This window comes from Elephas maximus, chromosome 8, assembly GCF_024166365.1.
Source record: "Elephas maximus indicus isolate mEleMax1 chromosome 8, mEleMax1 primary haplotype, whole genome shotgun sequence".
Classification (NCBI taxonomy): Eukaryota; Metazoa; Chordata; class Mammalia; order Proboscidea; family Elephantidae; genus Elephas; species Elephas maximus.
Window position 1 is genome coordinate 23585825 of NC_064826.1, and position 15216 is coordinate 23601040.

Sequence of the window (15216 nt, forward strand, 5' to 3'; positions counted from 1 at the left end):
AATTGCAATGAACCTATAGAACATATTGAGCTGAATGAACATCTTAATGATATTGAGTCTCCTTCCTCCCTTTCTTCTTCCTTTCTTCCTTTCCTCTTCCCTCTCTCCCTTTGTTCCTCCCTTCTTTCCTTGTTCCCCCCACCCCTTCCTCCACTTTACTTTTCTCTCTTTCTCTCTACTTTTAACATTTCTTTCAGCAATATTTTGCAATTTAATTTAGGGTAGATGCCTTGCATACATTGTATTAATTTTTTCCCGATAATTATATGTTTTTGATGATATTGTAAATGGTATATTTATACCTTCATTTTTAATTATTTATTGCCTGGTGTTGCTGTTAGGTGCTGTTGAGTTGGTTCTGACTCATAGCGACCCTATGTACAACAGAAAAAAACACTGCCCGGTCCTGCACCATCTTTACAATCGTTGTTATGCTTGAGCCCATTGTTGCAGCCACTGTGTCAATCCATCTTATTGAGGGTCTTCTTCTTTTTTGCTGATCCTTTACTTTACCAAGCATGGTGTCCTTCTCCAGGGACTGATTGCTCCTGAAAACATGTCCAAAGTATGTGAGACGTTGTCTTGCCATCCCTGCTTCTAAGAAGCATTCTGGCTGTACTTACTCCAAGACAGATTTGTTCATTCTTTTGCCAATCCAAAGAATATTCAATTCTTTGCCAACACCACAATTCAAGGGAGTCAATTCTTCTTTAGTTCTTCCGCCTTCCTTATTCACAAGCGTATGAGGTGATTGAAAACACCTCAGGCTCACCTTAGTCTTCAAGGTGACATCTTTGCTTTTTAACACTTTAAAGAGATGTTTTGCAGCACATTTGCCCAATGCAATGCATCGTTTCATTTCTCGATTGCTGCTTCCATGGGTGTTGATTGTAAATCCAAGTAAAATGAAACCTTTGACAACGTCAACCTTTTCTTCATTTATCATGATGTTGGTTATTGGTCCAATTGTGAGAATTTCTGTGTCCTTTATGTTGAAGTAATCCATACTGAAGGCTGTGGTCTTTGATCTTCATCAGTAAGTACTTCAAGCCCTCTTCACTTTCAGCAAGCAATGTTGTGTCGTCTGCATAGCGCAGGTTATTGAGTCTTTCTCCGATCCTAATGCCCTTTTCTTCTTCATATAATCCATATTTTTGGACTACTTGCTCAGCATAAAGATTGAATAAGTATGGTGAAAGTATACAATCCTGATGCACACCTTTCCTGACTTTAAACCATGTGGATCCACCTTGACTCCATCCAAGTCATTAAGGTCGACTCTACTTTGAGAAGGCAGCTCTTCCCCCGTTGTCTTTTGAGTGCCTTCCAACGTCAGCGGCTCATCTTCTAGCACTGTATCAGACAGTGTTCTGCCGCTATTCATAAGGTTTTCACTGGCTAATTTGTTTCAGAAGTAGACTGCCTGGTCTTTCTTCCTAGTTTGTCTTAATCTGGAAACTCAGCTGAAATCTGTCTGCCTTGCGTGACCCTGCTGGTATTTGAATCCTGGTGGCACAGCTTGCAGCATCATAAGAACAAGCAAGCCCCCACAATACAAAAAACTGACAGATACATGAGGGTATTCATTGCTAGTTTATAAAAATTCAATTGGTTTTTCTATATTGACCTTATGTTCTGCAACCTACTAAATCATTATTTCTAGTAGTTTATTGGTAGAATCTTTAGAATTTTCTAACTATACCATCTCATTGTCTATGAATAAAGGAAATTTTATATTTCTTTATTTTCTATCTGCATGTACATCTCTCTCTGTGTATGTGTGCCTGTGTGTATAATAGTAGCATAACATATTAGCTATGCGACCAGTGGAGTATAAAAAACTACTCAGTAATCTTACCTTTGTTGTTGTTGTTAGTTGCTGAGTCAATTCTAACTCATGGCAACCCCATGTGTGAAGCCTAGAACTGCACTTCATAGGGCTTTCAATAGCTGAGACCTTTCAGAAACAGGTCTGTCATCCAAGGTACCACCAGGTAGATTCAAACCACCAACATTTACCTAGCAGTGGAGTGCTAAACCGATTCATAGTGACCCTATAGGACAGGGTAGAACTGCCCCACAGGGTTTCCAAGAAGCATCTGGTAGATTCAAACTGTTGACCTTTTGGTTAGCAGCTGTAGCTCTTAATCATGACTCCACCAGGGTTTCTACCCAGGGACTAGGCGTCCCTAAATCTGACATAACTCACATCTATCTTGGTGCTTCATAATCCAAAGGAGAAAAGGACTTGTGGGTTTGCACCTGGAAGTTTTCAGAGTTTTGACCTACTGGAAAATGGATCTTATTTTATCCTCAACTTTTCTTTTAAAATGCCAAGATATATGGTAGGTATAAGATTCTGAAAAAATCAAAGTCAGTTACTTTTTCTAAACACGATGTGTTTTTGTTGTTTTTTATAAAGTTCTTTGCATAAAGGTCCTGGAAGAGGGGGCAGGTGGGGATGAAATCTAATTTATAATCTGGTTACTGACTCAGGCACCCCTGAAAGTGGTGAGAGTGGGCTGGATTCCCCTGCATAAAATGGCAACTTTCTCTAATTAATGGAAGTCACCTTATGAACTAGCAGCAACCCTATACCTGAAAGAAGGCCTTAATTGTGTGGGCATAGAGGAAAACCTGTGGGCACTCACCAGCAAATGGAGGAGGGAAGGTGATCAGGAATAAGACAAAAATAAGAAGAAGGCAAGTTTTCGCTTTGATCATCGATATATTCTTAGTGGTTATGGTCTTTACCCATTTTTTTCCTTGCATAATTTAAACTTATTAGTACGGAGTAAAAGGCAACAGGTCATGTTTTTCACCCCTCAAATATTTGTTGATCATTCATAACTACTGTATGTGGTCGCTACGAATCGGAATCGACTCAATGGCAACAGATTTTTTTTCTTATGTGTTGTCAGGTGCCATCATCGAGAGCAGAACTTCCCCGTAGCATTTTCTAGTCTGTAATTTTTATGGGAGCAGATCTCCATGTCTTTCTCCTGCAGCGCTACTAGGTTAGTTCAAACTGCCAACTTTGTTAGCAGCTGAGTGCTTAATTATTGCACCACCAGGGCTCCTTAAATATTGTGTAGTGAGATACAAATATGAATAATATGTAGTTCCTTGTATCACCTTTGGTGGAATCTCTGTGCCCAGTCCTCAGCCATGATGTTAGGGACGGCTTGGCCTCAATAACCCCCCCGTCTCTGTTCCTCGTAGTGAACTTAAATGGGTGGAGCCAAACCTCAACATCTCCAATCACAGCAAGTGGCTCAAATATAAACATGATCTAGTTTGGGTAAAATAGACACAAGGAGATGTGTTCTGGATATTGACTTACATAAGCTTTGTTTTTTGTTTTATTTTTTCCCTATAATAGCTACTGGAAGAGATGTTCTTTTCTTCTGAATGGTATGTTGCAATGCTACCAGGCTTGGGCTAGCTGAATTAGAATACCCCAGAAGAATGCGTTGCTAAAATGATGATAAGAGAAACAGAACTGAAGCCCTGACAATACTCTGAACTTATTTTTTGTTTAAGGTGAGCTAAATTGAAAATTAAGAGGGTATGTATCTGTGTAAAAGGAGCCCTGGTGGTGCAGTGGTTAAGTGCTCAACTGCTAATTGAAAGGTCGGCAGTTCGAACCCCCAGCCGCTCTGCAGAAGAAAGATGAGGAAGTCTGCTTTCGTAAAGATTTACAGTCCCTCAGACCTTATGCTGCAGTTCTACTCTGTCCTGTAGGGTTGCTACGAGTTAGGATAGACTCAGCGGCAACAGGCTTTGGTTTAGTAAATGTGTGAGAAGTCCATGGATGGCACAAATGGTTTGTGCTCAGCTGCTAACTGAAAGGTTGGTGATTCGAACCCACCCAGCAACGTCATGAAAGAAAGGCTCTGCTGATCTGCTTGCATGAAGGTTACAGTCAAGAAAACCCTATGGAGCCCATTTCTACTCTGTCATATACATGTGATCACCATGAGTCTAAATCGGCTTCATGGCAAAGTGTTTGTTTTTGTATATGTGTGTGTAGATGTGTGTTGGTTGAGGGGGGTTTAGGAAAAAAAGAAATAGAGCTAGAAAGTAAAGCTCAGGCTAAAAAAAAAAAAAAAACTGGAATGATCGTGAATTTGCTAAAAGCTTTGGTCTTTATCCTCTACACATTGTAGAGCCATCTATGATTTTTTATCTGAGGAGCAAATATTTTTTATGACAAATGTCAAATCACACAGCTCTGCAGTTGCAGATAAACGAACCTAAATTTTGCAATGCTAACCTCCTGAAAGTTTTTATATGCAATACAGTCTCTCTATAATCACAATGAAAGCCATAATTAATTGAACACTGTCAAAGTTAATTGCAATCTGAAAGGCCCAGGATACCATACCTCAAGTCAAAGTTAATTTGAGTCTTTTCTAAAGGTAAGTCTGGTTTTGAGTAGGTTTGAAATCTTCCCCAAAGCATAACTTTCCAACTGAAATCTTTTCATCGTGAAAAGGAATAAAGTGATATGCTTGACACAGCCAGATGAAACACGTCACTATGGTACCTGACAGCCAAGAAATTTAAAAAGATAAGATCCTCTTAAAAAAGTCATAGGCAAAGTGGACTTTGAACTACAAGAGCAACCAATAGACACTAGGGTGGCCATGGGCACAATGGGGGAAGTTTTCCTTTTTGCACATCTTCTTTCTCATGTATTGTTTTAAGGAACTAGGTTTCCCCACTTATTTGTAGTTTTCTTAGAGACCTTTAGGTATCCAAGCTACTAAAGGCAGATGCAATGAGCTGAAAACAGGTGTGTTGTTTTTGTGGCTGGCCACTGAGTCAATTCTGACTGATGGCAACTCCATGTGTTGAGTAGAACCGCTCCACAGAGTTTTCAAGGCTGTGAGCTTTCAGAAACAGATCACCAGGCCTGTCTTCCCAGGCTTCTTGGGGTGGGTTCAAACCACCAGCCTTTTGGCTAGTAGTCAAGTGCTTAACTATTTGTACCACCCAGGGCCTCCTGAAAACAGGTTTGTTGTTGTTGTTGGGTATTGTTAATTTCAACTAATAGCAACCCCATGTGACAGAGTAGAACTGCCTCATGGGGTTTTCTTGGCTATAATCTTTACAAAAGCAGATTGCCAAATCTTTTTCCCATGATCCAATGGGTGGATTTGAATCACTAACCTTAATGTTAGCAGCTGAGTGCTTAACCACTGCACTACCAGGCTTCTTGAAAACAGGTATAAACCTGTTGAAAAACTTGTTGCTGAGTTGATTTCGTCTCATAGCAACCATATAGAGTTATATAATTCATTATTTTACCTTTACTTGCTATCCACATTGAATTACATTTTTTGGAAAATATGAAATAGGGATCAGGGATCACTTTTTTGCTTATAGTTATACAGTTATTAGAGCACCTTTTGTTGAAAAGATTTTATTCTCTCATTTAATTCCCTTTTTTGATAATAATCAATTAATAGTATGAGTGTGACTGGTTTCTAAACTTTCTGTCCTCTTCATTCTATTTATCTATATTTAAGTCAAACCACACCATCTTAGCCATTGTAGCCATAGGGCAAGTTCTAAAATGGCTGAGGTTAATCATCAAACATTGTTCTACTTCAAAATTTTTTCGGCTATTATAGATCCTTTGTATTTCTATGCACCTTTTAGAATCAGCTTGTCTGTTCCCACCTCTCACCCTCTAAAAAAATGCCCACTGGGATTGCAGTGAATCTATAGACAATCTTAGAAGAATGAATATCTTAACAATATTGAATATTCCTATCCATGGACATGATACTGCTCTTCCTTCCTTCCTTCTTCATTCCTTCTTCAATTTCTCCCTTCTTCCTTCCTTCCTTCCTTCCTTCCTTCCTTCCTTCCTTCCTTCCTTCCTTCCTTCCTTCCTTCCTTCCTTCCTTCCTTCCTTCCTTCCTTCCTTCCTTCCTTCCTTCCTTCCTTCCTTCCTTCCTTCCTTCCTTCCTTCCTTCCTTCCTTCCTTCCTTCCTTCCTTCCTTCCTTCCTTCCTTCCTTCCTTCCTTTATCATCTATCTATCTATCTATCTATCTATCTATCTATCTATCATCTATCTATCTATCTATCTATCTATCTATCATCTATCTATCTATCTATCTATCTATCTATCTATCTATCTATCTATCTATCTATCTATCTATCTATCTATCTATCTATCTATCTATCTATCATCTATCATCTATCTATCTATCCAGCATCTGTCTGTCTGTCTGTCTACCTATCATCTATCTTTAACATATCTTTCAGCAATGTTTTGGGATTTTTTAGGGTACACACTACCTCATTGAGAGTAAAACTTTTTTCCTTCCACTCTCCCGCATAACTGTAATTGGTACTAACACCCACCCACTCAGTTGGCCAACCTGGAAGAACCACATATTTCATTAATGCCTCAGCAAACTCTGTGTTTGACATGTAAATATACCAAAATGTATTCATTATGTCTATCTGTATCCCTTCCTCAGTCCATATAATCATTATCTCTTACTTAATGTGGTAGTAATCATGCTCACTAAATATTCTGGGAGCCCTGGTGGTACAGTGGTTAAGAGCTACAGCTGCTGACCAAAAGATCAGCAGTTCAAATCCATCAATTGCTCCTTGGAAACCCCATGAGGCAGTTCTACTTTGTAGGTTTGCTATGAGTTGGAATCTACTCAATGGCAATGAGCATAAATGTTTTGAGCTCTCTGCTTCCTTTTGACGTTAAGCATGGCCATGCAACTTTCTATGGCAAACAAAAAGTGAGTGGGAGCGATGTGTTTTATTTTTAGTATTTTATAAGTAAATATACAATTTACCATCTTTCCTTTTTTTGCCTTAGCAATTAAAGAAGCTCAGAGATGGAGGATCCCTCTTCCTACACCCAGGAAGAGTGACACGGAGCAGCTCCTAGTTGACCCTCAGTAGCCATGTGACTCCTTCTGGCAATCAGAATATGAGCAGAAATGACATGAGTTCCTGGCAGGCTGAGATCAGTGAGCATTCTCTTTCCCTTTCTTTCCCCCCTCAGAAATAACAATGTACCACCAGAGTGCAGCAATCTGGAATCTTAGAGTCACCATACACACAGGAGTATAGCCTAATCTGCAATGAACTCTGTGGGAGTGAAAAATAAACCACACAATGATAAAAGGATCGACTTACCACAAAGATATAAAAATGCTAAACTTGAGTACATCTGGAAAAATAGAAATTTATCTCTTCCTTACCCAGTCCTGTTGTAATACAAATATCACAAGTGAGTGGCTTTAAAGAACAGAGAAGTATTTTCTCACAGTTCTGGAGGCTAAAAGTCCACATCAAGGTCTTAGCTGTGTCAATCCCTCCTGGTAGGTAGTCCATGGCTTTCCTCGGTTCCATGTCTTATAGACAATCCTCACACGGCATCTGCCTTCCCACTTGTATCTGTCTCTGTGTCTAAGCTACCTTTTTTTATAACTCAGAAGTGATTAGGTTTAGGACACGCCCTACACTGGTATGGTCTCCTTAATATAATAAAGAAAACTCAATTTCCAAACAAGATTAAATTCACATGCATAGACCTTAGGATTCTAACACATATTTTAGGGGGACACAATTCAATCCATGATAACATCATAAAGCTAGTATTGATAAAACTACAAAGAAAACTTGCCAAATTCATTATCATAGCCATGCCCAAAAAAACATTAACAACAACAGCAGAGATTAGTAAAGAAATTGAACATTTGAACAGGATAATTTTGCCAACTTAATTTAATGGACCTTATAGAAACCTGCATGCAACAATTAGGGAATGGAAGTATTAAATATGGAAGACACACACATGAAAATCAAGCACATGAATGCCATAAAGTTAAGCTCAAAAAATGCCAGAGATTATTATCATATAGGCGTTTCCAGAGCAGGGAAAAGAGAGGAAGAATTTTTTTACTCAGTACATGACCTGGCTTCATCTTACAGATTACAGAAGAATGATACATGAAAGGAAAAAATACAGCACATTCACTTATTTGTAAACTCCTTAGCAAAATGTGAAAACGACGAATCCAGGAGCTCAAAGAAAACAAAATAAAATATCATGATTGAGCTGGGTATATTCCGGGATTACAAAGGTGGTTATTAAAAAAAAAAAAAACTACAAATTACGTTCTCCATATTAAAATATAGAAGGAACGTAATTGGATACTTCAGAAGATGCAGAAGAAAGGCTTGATAATTTTCAACACCCATTCATGATCAAAATGCTTAGGAGTTTAGGAAGAAAAGGAACCTCCTTAATCTGTTAAATTATCTGCCAATATTCTATGGCAAAAATCTACTTGCTGTCGAAAACTTTCTTAATCAGGGGCAAGCAAAGATGCCTGCCATCAGCCCACCTACTTCCTATTTTAGTGGAGTCATCGACAAACCCAGAAGTTAAACAAACCAAAAATAGACATACATTTACTTAAGGAAAAAAACAAGACTCAAAACTGCCATTCTTACACGTGTGGTAGAATTGTTTTCATAGAAGACAACTGTCATTTATAGAATATTATTAAATTTAATGTTTGGTAAGGCAATGGGGTATAAGACCAAAATACAAAAATAAATTATACCCGTTAGTAACAGTGGCCTTCTTTGTGCCCTCAACTAAATCTTGGACTTGCTATCTAGTATTCTGTTGATGAAAGCTGATATATCTTGCAATCCTAATATTAGCTTATCTATTCATTACCTGGAAACCCTGGTGGCATAGTGGTTAAGTGTTATGGCTGCTAACTAAAGGGTCGGCAGTTTGAATCCGCCAGGTGCTCCTTGGAAATTCTATGGGTCAGTTCTACTCTGCCCTATAGGGTCGCTAAGAGTCGGAATTGACTCAACGGCACTGGGTTTTTGTTAATTACCTACTGGAGACCTGGCGGCCCAAACGGTGAAATGTTTGACTATGATTCAAAAGGCTGGTGATTCAGACTCACTCAGAGGCTTCTCAGAAGACAAGCCTTACAGTCTGCTTCTCAAGAGTCACAGCCTTGAAAACCCTATGGAGCATTTCTACTCTGCACTCATGGAATTGTCATGAGTTGAAAGTGACAGGACAGCAAATAACAACAACAACGTTAGTTGCCTAATCATGGCATTCATAGAAAATAATATTTGCTCAGTAACCTAGGGTAAATGGGCAAGGATGCTCTTGGCCAGAGGGAACCAGCCCAGAAACATTTGTGGTATTCCATTAAAAAAAAAAAACCAAACCTGTTGCCATCAGAACTGCCCCATAGGGTTTCCAAAGAGCAGCCAGTGGAGGTGAACTGCTGACCTTTTTGTTAGTAGCTGAGCTCTTACCCACTGTGCCACCAGGGCTCCTTTTGGTCAAGAAGCTCCCTCATATTAATATGCCATCTCGAAGCTTACCAAGTACCTTCATTAGCATTACCTATTCATAGCAACTCTAAAGGATGGAGTAGAACTGCCCCCCCACCCAAGGTTTCCAAGGAGCTCCTGGTAGATTCGAGCTGCTGACCTTTTGGTTAGCAGCAGTAGCTCTTAACCACTATGCCACCAGGGCTTCCATTTTGATCTAGTAAGTAGAAATATCCAATCATTTCCAATGAAGCTATTTTTTTAATAGACCTGGTTAATAGGTGATTCCACATGTGTATAACTGTCATTTGGTGCACTCTTCTGGCAACACAGCCTATTTGGAACTGATTAAAAAAATTCATAGCTTATTCCTATTGTGCTACAGAATTGACTTGTAAATCCATCCCTCTACTCCTGAAAATGTTTGGTAGATAATGTTCAGACCAGATATAGTAGTAGACTCAGTAAGAATCAGATTTGGAATATTCTTTTATGTCAAGGTGTACTAGATGAGATTTTTAACTTCAGTATTTTGTCAACATTAAGCAAGTTCAGGACTTCAGGATGGGGTGGAAAACATTACAAATAGCCAATTCTTTTGGAACATTTGCTCTGTAACTTGCTTTTAAAAAAACACAGCTGAACAAGTTTTTCTTTTAAACTAGTTTGCCTACAGATTTATGCATTTGAACACTTCTTTATCTACAAAGTATGTAATTTATATCTTAATACCACTTCAGCCATGACTTTCAGCAGAAATGGATAGATAAAATATTAATAAGGAAAACAATTGTGTGTATTCACACTCAGGGGTCAAACTCATGAGTCTTGCAAATTAATTTCCTCCAATCCCCTCTTCCTGTCTTACTACTCACAGAATTTTAACCCATGTTAGAGCTCATTGTCATCTACTGGGTGCTTAGTGACTCTAGTTTGCTCGCTTCGTTTATGTGCTTATTTTGGTCTGCGTTTATCATTATTTTTAACAGTTGTCAGCATTAAATGTGATTTGCCACATCAGCCCACTTACACATCAAATGCAAATCCTTTTGAATTTCACTTGCAATGTCTGGACTTTGCAGTCCTTTTCAGCTTTGCTTTGTCAGCATCATTTGTTTTTTTGCCACTAGGGACAGTTCTCTCAGTGATCTTTTTATTGTTCTAAAGCAGCATGAGACTAAACCAGGCTAAAACTACAGCACTTATATTTCTACAGCAACATTCTTGTTGTTAGCTGCGGTTGGGTCTTTTTTCGACTCATAGCGACCCCATGTGAAAGTAGAACTGCCCCATAAGTTTTCTTGGGCTGTATTCTTTACCAAAGCAGATCATCAGGTCTTTTCTCCTGTGGAGCCGCTGGGTGAATTTGAACCACCAACCTTTTTGGCTAGGAGCCAAGCGCTTAACCTTTGGGCTGCCAGGGCTTTTTGGCAACATCCTAGATAACCAATAAGACTTAACTACCATGTGACAGATAATACAAAATAATCGTATCTTTGTATCCAGTTTGAGCAGGCAACATAAGAAGAGAGTGCATATATGCACACCCTTTAGAATCTCTGTATCAGTTTTTAAGAGCTCAGGCTGCTGACCAAAAGGTTGGCAGTTTGAATTTACCAGCAGCTACTTAGAAATCCTGTGGGGCAGTTTTACTTTTTTTTTTTTTTTTTATAGCGTTGCTATGAGTCAGAATTGACTCGACAGCAACGGTTTTGGTTTTTGGTCTAGATTCTCCAAACCCTGGAAACCCTGTGGGCCAGTTCTACTCTCCTACAGGGTCACTCTGAGTTGGAATCAACTTGACAGCAACAGGTTTGGTTCTTAGTTTAGATTCTTCAAACCATGTTCTGTTATAATATTAACTTTGTGTTGCACTTTGTCTTTAATTTACATTCGCTTCATTTTTATTTCTGAAAATGACAACTCAGACCATGTTTCTTTAGAAATAGGCAGTGTATTTGGAGCTTTCTGTTTGGTCAATATTTCAATTTTTAGTATCATCTTTAGATTTTTAATAATTTAGTACTTAAAATATTCTTTGAGCCTTCCTCTAAGCGCCAGTAGTTTTAAAATCAAACTGCTTTATCTCCTTTACTGGAGATCATGGTTATATGTGTTCATATATGTATATTTTCAAAGCAGGGTGAGATGCAAAACTATACAGATTTATTTTTCCCTGTTAAAATAAGCAGTATCAAACACATCTATTTAAAATGTAAGCAAAATATCCTGGATAAACGTGGAAGAGTAAAGCTAGGGTCATAAAATCTTGTAATTCAAATACCTAATAATATGATTTAGAAAAACGAACAACAACAACTACAAAAACCCATTGGCAGGGACTTGATTATAAACCATAAGCTTCAGATGTGTTAACTAGTGAAAAGCAGCAATTCTGGACTCACAGGAAGTGACTCAACTTCAGATCCCAACCCCTTTTCCTGCCCCTTGTCCTCCACACACATTCAGAGTTTGAGGCTGTTATTAGGAAAGTACACTCTTTTCCTGGGCAGACCCCCACGGACTTCCTGGTAGCTCATGGGTGAAAGCCAGCCCATGACATCTGGGAAAGAGGAAGACAGCAACACTGTAATTGGTGTAGAAAAATCAGGATTCTCTGTCTGGTGTCTTTCAGAAAAAAAGTGGGGTGTGAGGAAGCTGTGTTATGGATTGAATTGTGTCCCATCAAAAGATGTGTTGGAATGCCAGCCCCTGTACATGTGAGTATGATCCCATCTAGACAAGGGGTTTTCTTTGTTGTGTTGACGAGGCTTTATCAGTGAACAGTGTGTTTGGGCCACTCACTTTTGAGATATAAAAGGAACAGCTTGGGCACAGCAGCAGGCAAGCACAAACAGAGAGGAAGAGAGAGACAAGCCATGTGAAGTGAAGATTGCCAAGGTACTGAGGAACAGAAGCTGAAAAGAAACAGTGACCTTCCCCCAGAGCAGAGAGGGAAAACCTTCCCGTAGAGCTGGAGTCCTGAATTTGGAATTCCAGCCGCGTCAGTAAACAGTGAGAAAATAAATTTCTGTTTGTTAAATCACCCTGGTATTTCTGTTATAGCAGTGCTAAGAAACTAAGGCGGTATATCACCCACCACACTCATTTTCTCCAAATTAGCTAAAAAGACTAATGTGACACCTTTATCTGTTCCCTCTTCAGGTGAGAGGAAATAAGAATGACTGCTGAAGAGAGACAGGTAGATGGGAGGAACAACTGAGCTAGATTCTGTTTCAGAAACATGATGTTTATAGTTCCAAGTAGAACTGGAGAATAATCTGAACAATGAATACATCCCTATGGTAGGCTGAACAATGTCCCCTACCAAAAAAATAAAATAAAAAAGATAGCCACATCCTAATCCCTGGAACCTGTGAACGTTACCTTACCTTATATGGCAAAAAAAAAAAAAAAAAAAATCTTTGTAGTTGTGATGTGATTAAATTGAGGATCTTGAGATGGGAGATTATCCTGGATTATCATGGTGAGTCTTAAATGCAATTACACATATCTTAATACGAGTGAGGCAGAGGGAGATCACACACACACACACACACACACACACACGGAAGAGGCAGTGTGATGACCAAGGCAAAGAGTGATGTGGCCACAAGCTAAGGAATGCCAGAGCCACCTGAAACTGCAGAGGCAAGGAACAGATTCTCCCCTAGAGCTTCTGGAGAGAATGTGGCCCCGATGACAGCTGGATTTCAGCCCAGTGATACTGATTTCAGGCTTCTGGTCTTCAGAACCATAAGAGACTATATTTCTAGGCACCATGTTTGTGATAATTTGTCACAAGTGTCACAGGAAATTATACAATTCCCTATGGGAATGCCGTATCATCCCCTTTTCACTAATCCTCCTGTCTTTGGCTGGTTCCAGAAAAGTCTTCTTCAATCCAGAATCCTCCTGCCATCTCATCTCTCCTTTACAGTAAGTTTCTGGAAAGTCATTTTGCCAAGCTCCAGCCTTTCCACAGCCAGTTTTTTTCCCTCCATCCATTGAAATTACTTTCAGCAAACCAGTTGAGTGCCTAATAACAAATCCCAGAGTATTTGGGTTCTTTAATTTTTATCTTTACTTGTCCACTGAATTTGACATGGCTGATGCCTTCTTTTATCTTCAGCTGTCTCCCTACTGTGGCGATTTCACAGACAACTCTTACCAATTCTCCTTCTGCCTCTAGCAAGTTGTAAGGTCTTTTAGGAGCCCTCCTCATTCCACACAACGTTTAATGTTATTTATCCTAGGTTTTTATTCTTGGTCCTTTCAATTTCTCATTCCAGAACCTTACCTTGGACTTTTTCCTTCATGCCCATAAAAACATCCTGAAATGAGTTAGCAAGATTTACTCAGGTATGTGTAAAATGGCGTTATTTTCCTATATCAGTAAGGAAACATAAAGTCATTAATTTATCTATTATTCTCATTATTTCCCATTTTCCACCATAGAAAATTTTCTGACATTTTACTAAGAACAGGATTGTACTTTATGATATTTTTATAGTTGGAAAAATGTAAAGAAAGGAAGGAAGCATTTTTAAAGACAAATGCTTTCTTAATTAAGCAAATAAACATTAGGCTAATAAGATGTTTGACTCCGGTGAATATTTAGTTGTAAAGGAAGATGAAAGTATTTGGGAATTGATATTTTAAAGTGATTACATAGTTTCTGTAAACTTTGGAAGATACATTGAATTGCCAATTATCCTGTAAAGCAGTCAATCAACTTGGATTTTTTTTTTTAATTTTTATTCTTTGGAAATCTGTTCCTAAAACTCTGCTCAGAGAAACTATTGCAAGATCGAAAGTCAGAAGACTTCAAGCATAAAAAACAAACAAACAAACAAAAAAAACCTGTTGGAATGACCAAGAATCAGTGGAAGTTTCTGAATGAGTCTGTGCACCAGTTCAACCTCAAGAGGACCACAGAGGACACAAGTCAGCTCTCGGTGGTGGTGAGAGCAGATGTTGGTAAGTGTAGACTAGAACTCACTACAGAGAATTGAGGATTCCCTTGGTGGTGCAAATGGTTAACTCACATGGCTGCTAAACAAAGATTAGATGTTTCAGCCCACTCTGAGTGGCCTCAGAAGAAAGGCCAGGTAATCTACTTATGAAAACGACCAGCCATTGAAAATCCCATGAAGCTTGGTTCTACTCTGACACACATGGACTCACCATGAGTTGAAGTCAACTCCATGGCAACTGGTGTTTAGGGGGAACTGAGTCCACTATAAGATTTAGAGTAAGGGTCAGAAAGTTTGAGAAGTAAAAGGAAAACGTTACTAAACCTAGTGGGAAGACAATCTGAAGCGGGAAAGTTAGAGATTAGAGGGAGAATTTAGGTTAAGGAGATTATTGACGTCTTTAGCAGACTTAAAGCTGTTGAGTTAGAAGGGAAGAATAAAGATGGTAGACACAGAAGTCGTTCTATTAGCCCTCTAATAGAAGACATCAGCATTTTTCATAGGGAGAGGAAGAGAAACAAAATAATCACATAGATGGATAAATAATATTTGATAGAATTTCATGCCAGAAAACGCTGCGTAAAATTGATACTAAGAATATATTTGAAATGCTCAGAAATTAAGTCATTAATAAGATGAGTAATAACTAGACGAGATGCGTATATGAAATAATTACACTGAGCAATGCAACGTTGATAATATTAGCTTTATAGCTCCCTCTGAGTAAACTTTTACTGGTACGTTATTTTAACGAATGTGAAATGCATCATGTTCCTCCACAAGAAAGATCTATCTAAAGTCCCTGATATCATAGTGAATATATTGTTATTAATGGTGCAAACAGGTATGGAGTTCATTTGAATTCCCACTTGCTACTGT

At 38.7% G+C, this 15216-nt stretch overlaps 1 long non-coding RNA gene across 2 annotated transcripts; it reads left to right on the forward strand.

Annotated features, from left to right (window-relative positions):
• Nucleotides 1-3400: 3400 nt before the first annotated feature.
• Nucleotides 3401-14335, forward strand: LOC126082263 (uncharacterized). Of its 2 annotated transcripts, XR_007518516.1 has the most exons (5): nucleotides 3401-3543; nucleotides 6858-7011; nucleotides 11997-12081; nucleotides 13654-13723; nucleotides 14156-14335. It is a non-coding gene; the product is annotated as an uncharacterized LOC126082263 (long non-coding RNA). The 2 variants fall into 2 exon arrangements; XR_007518517.1 differs by lacking the exon at nucleotides 11997-12081.
• The last annotated feature ends 881 nt before the right edge of the window (nucleotides 14336-15216 follow it).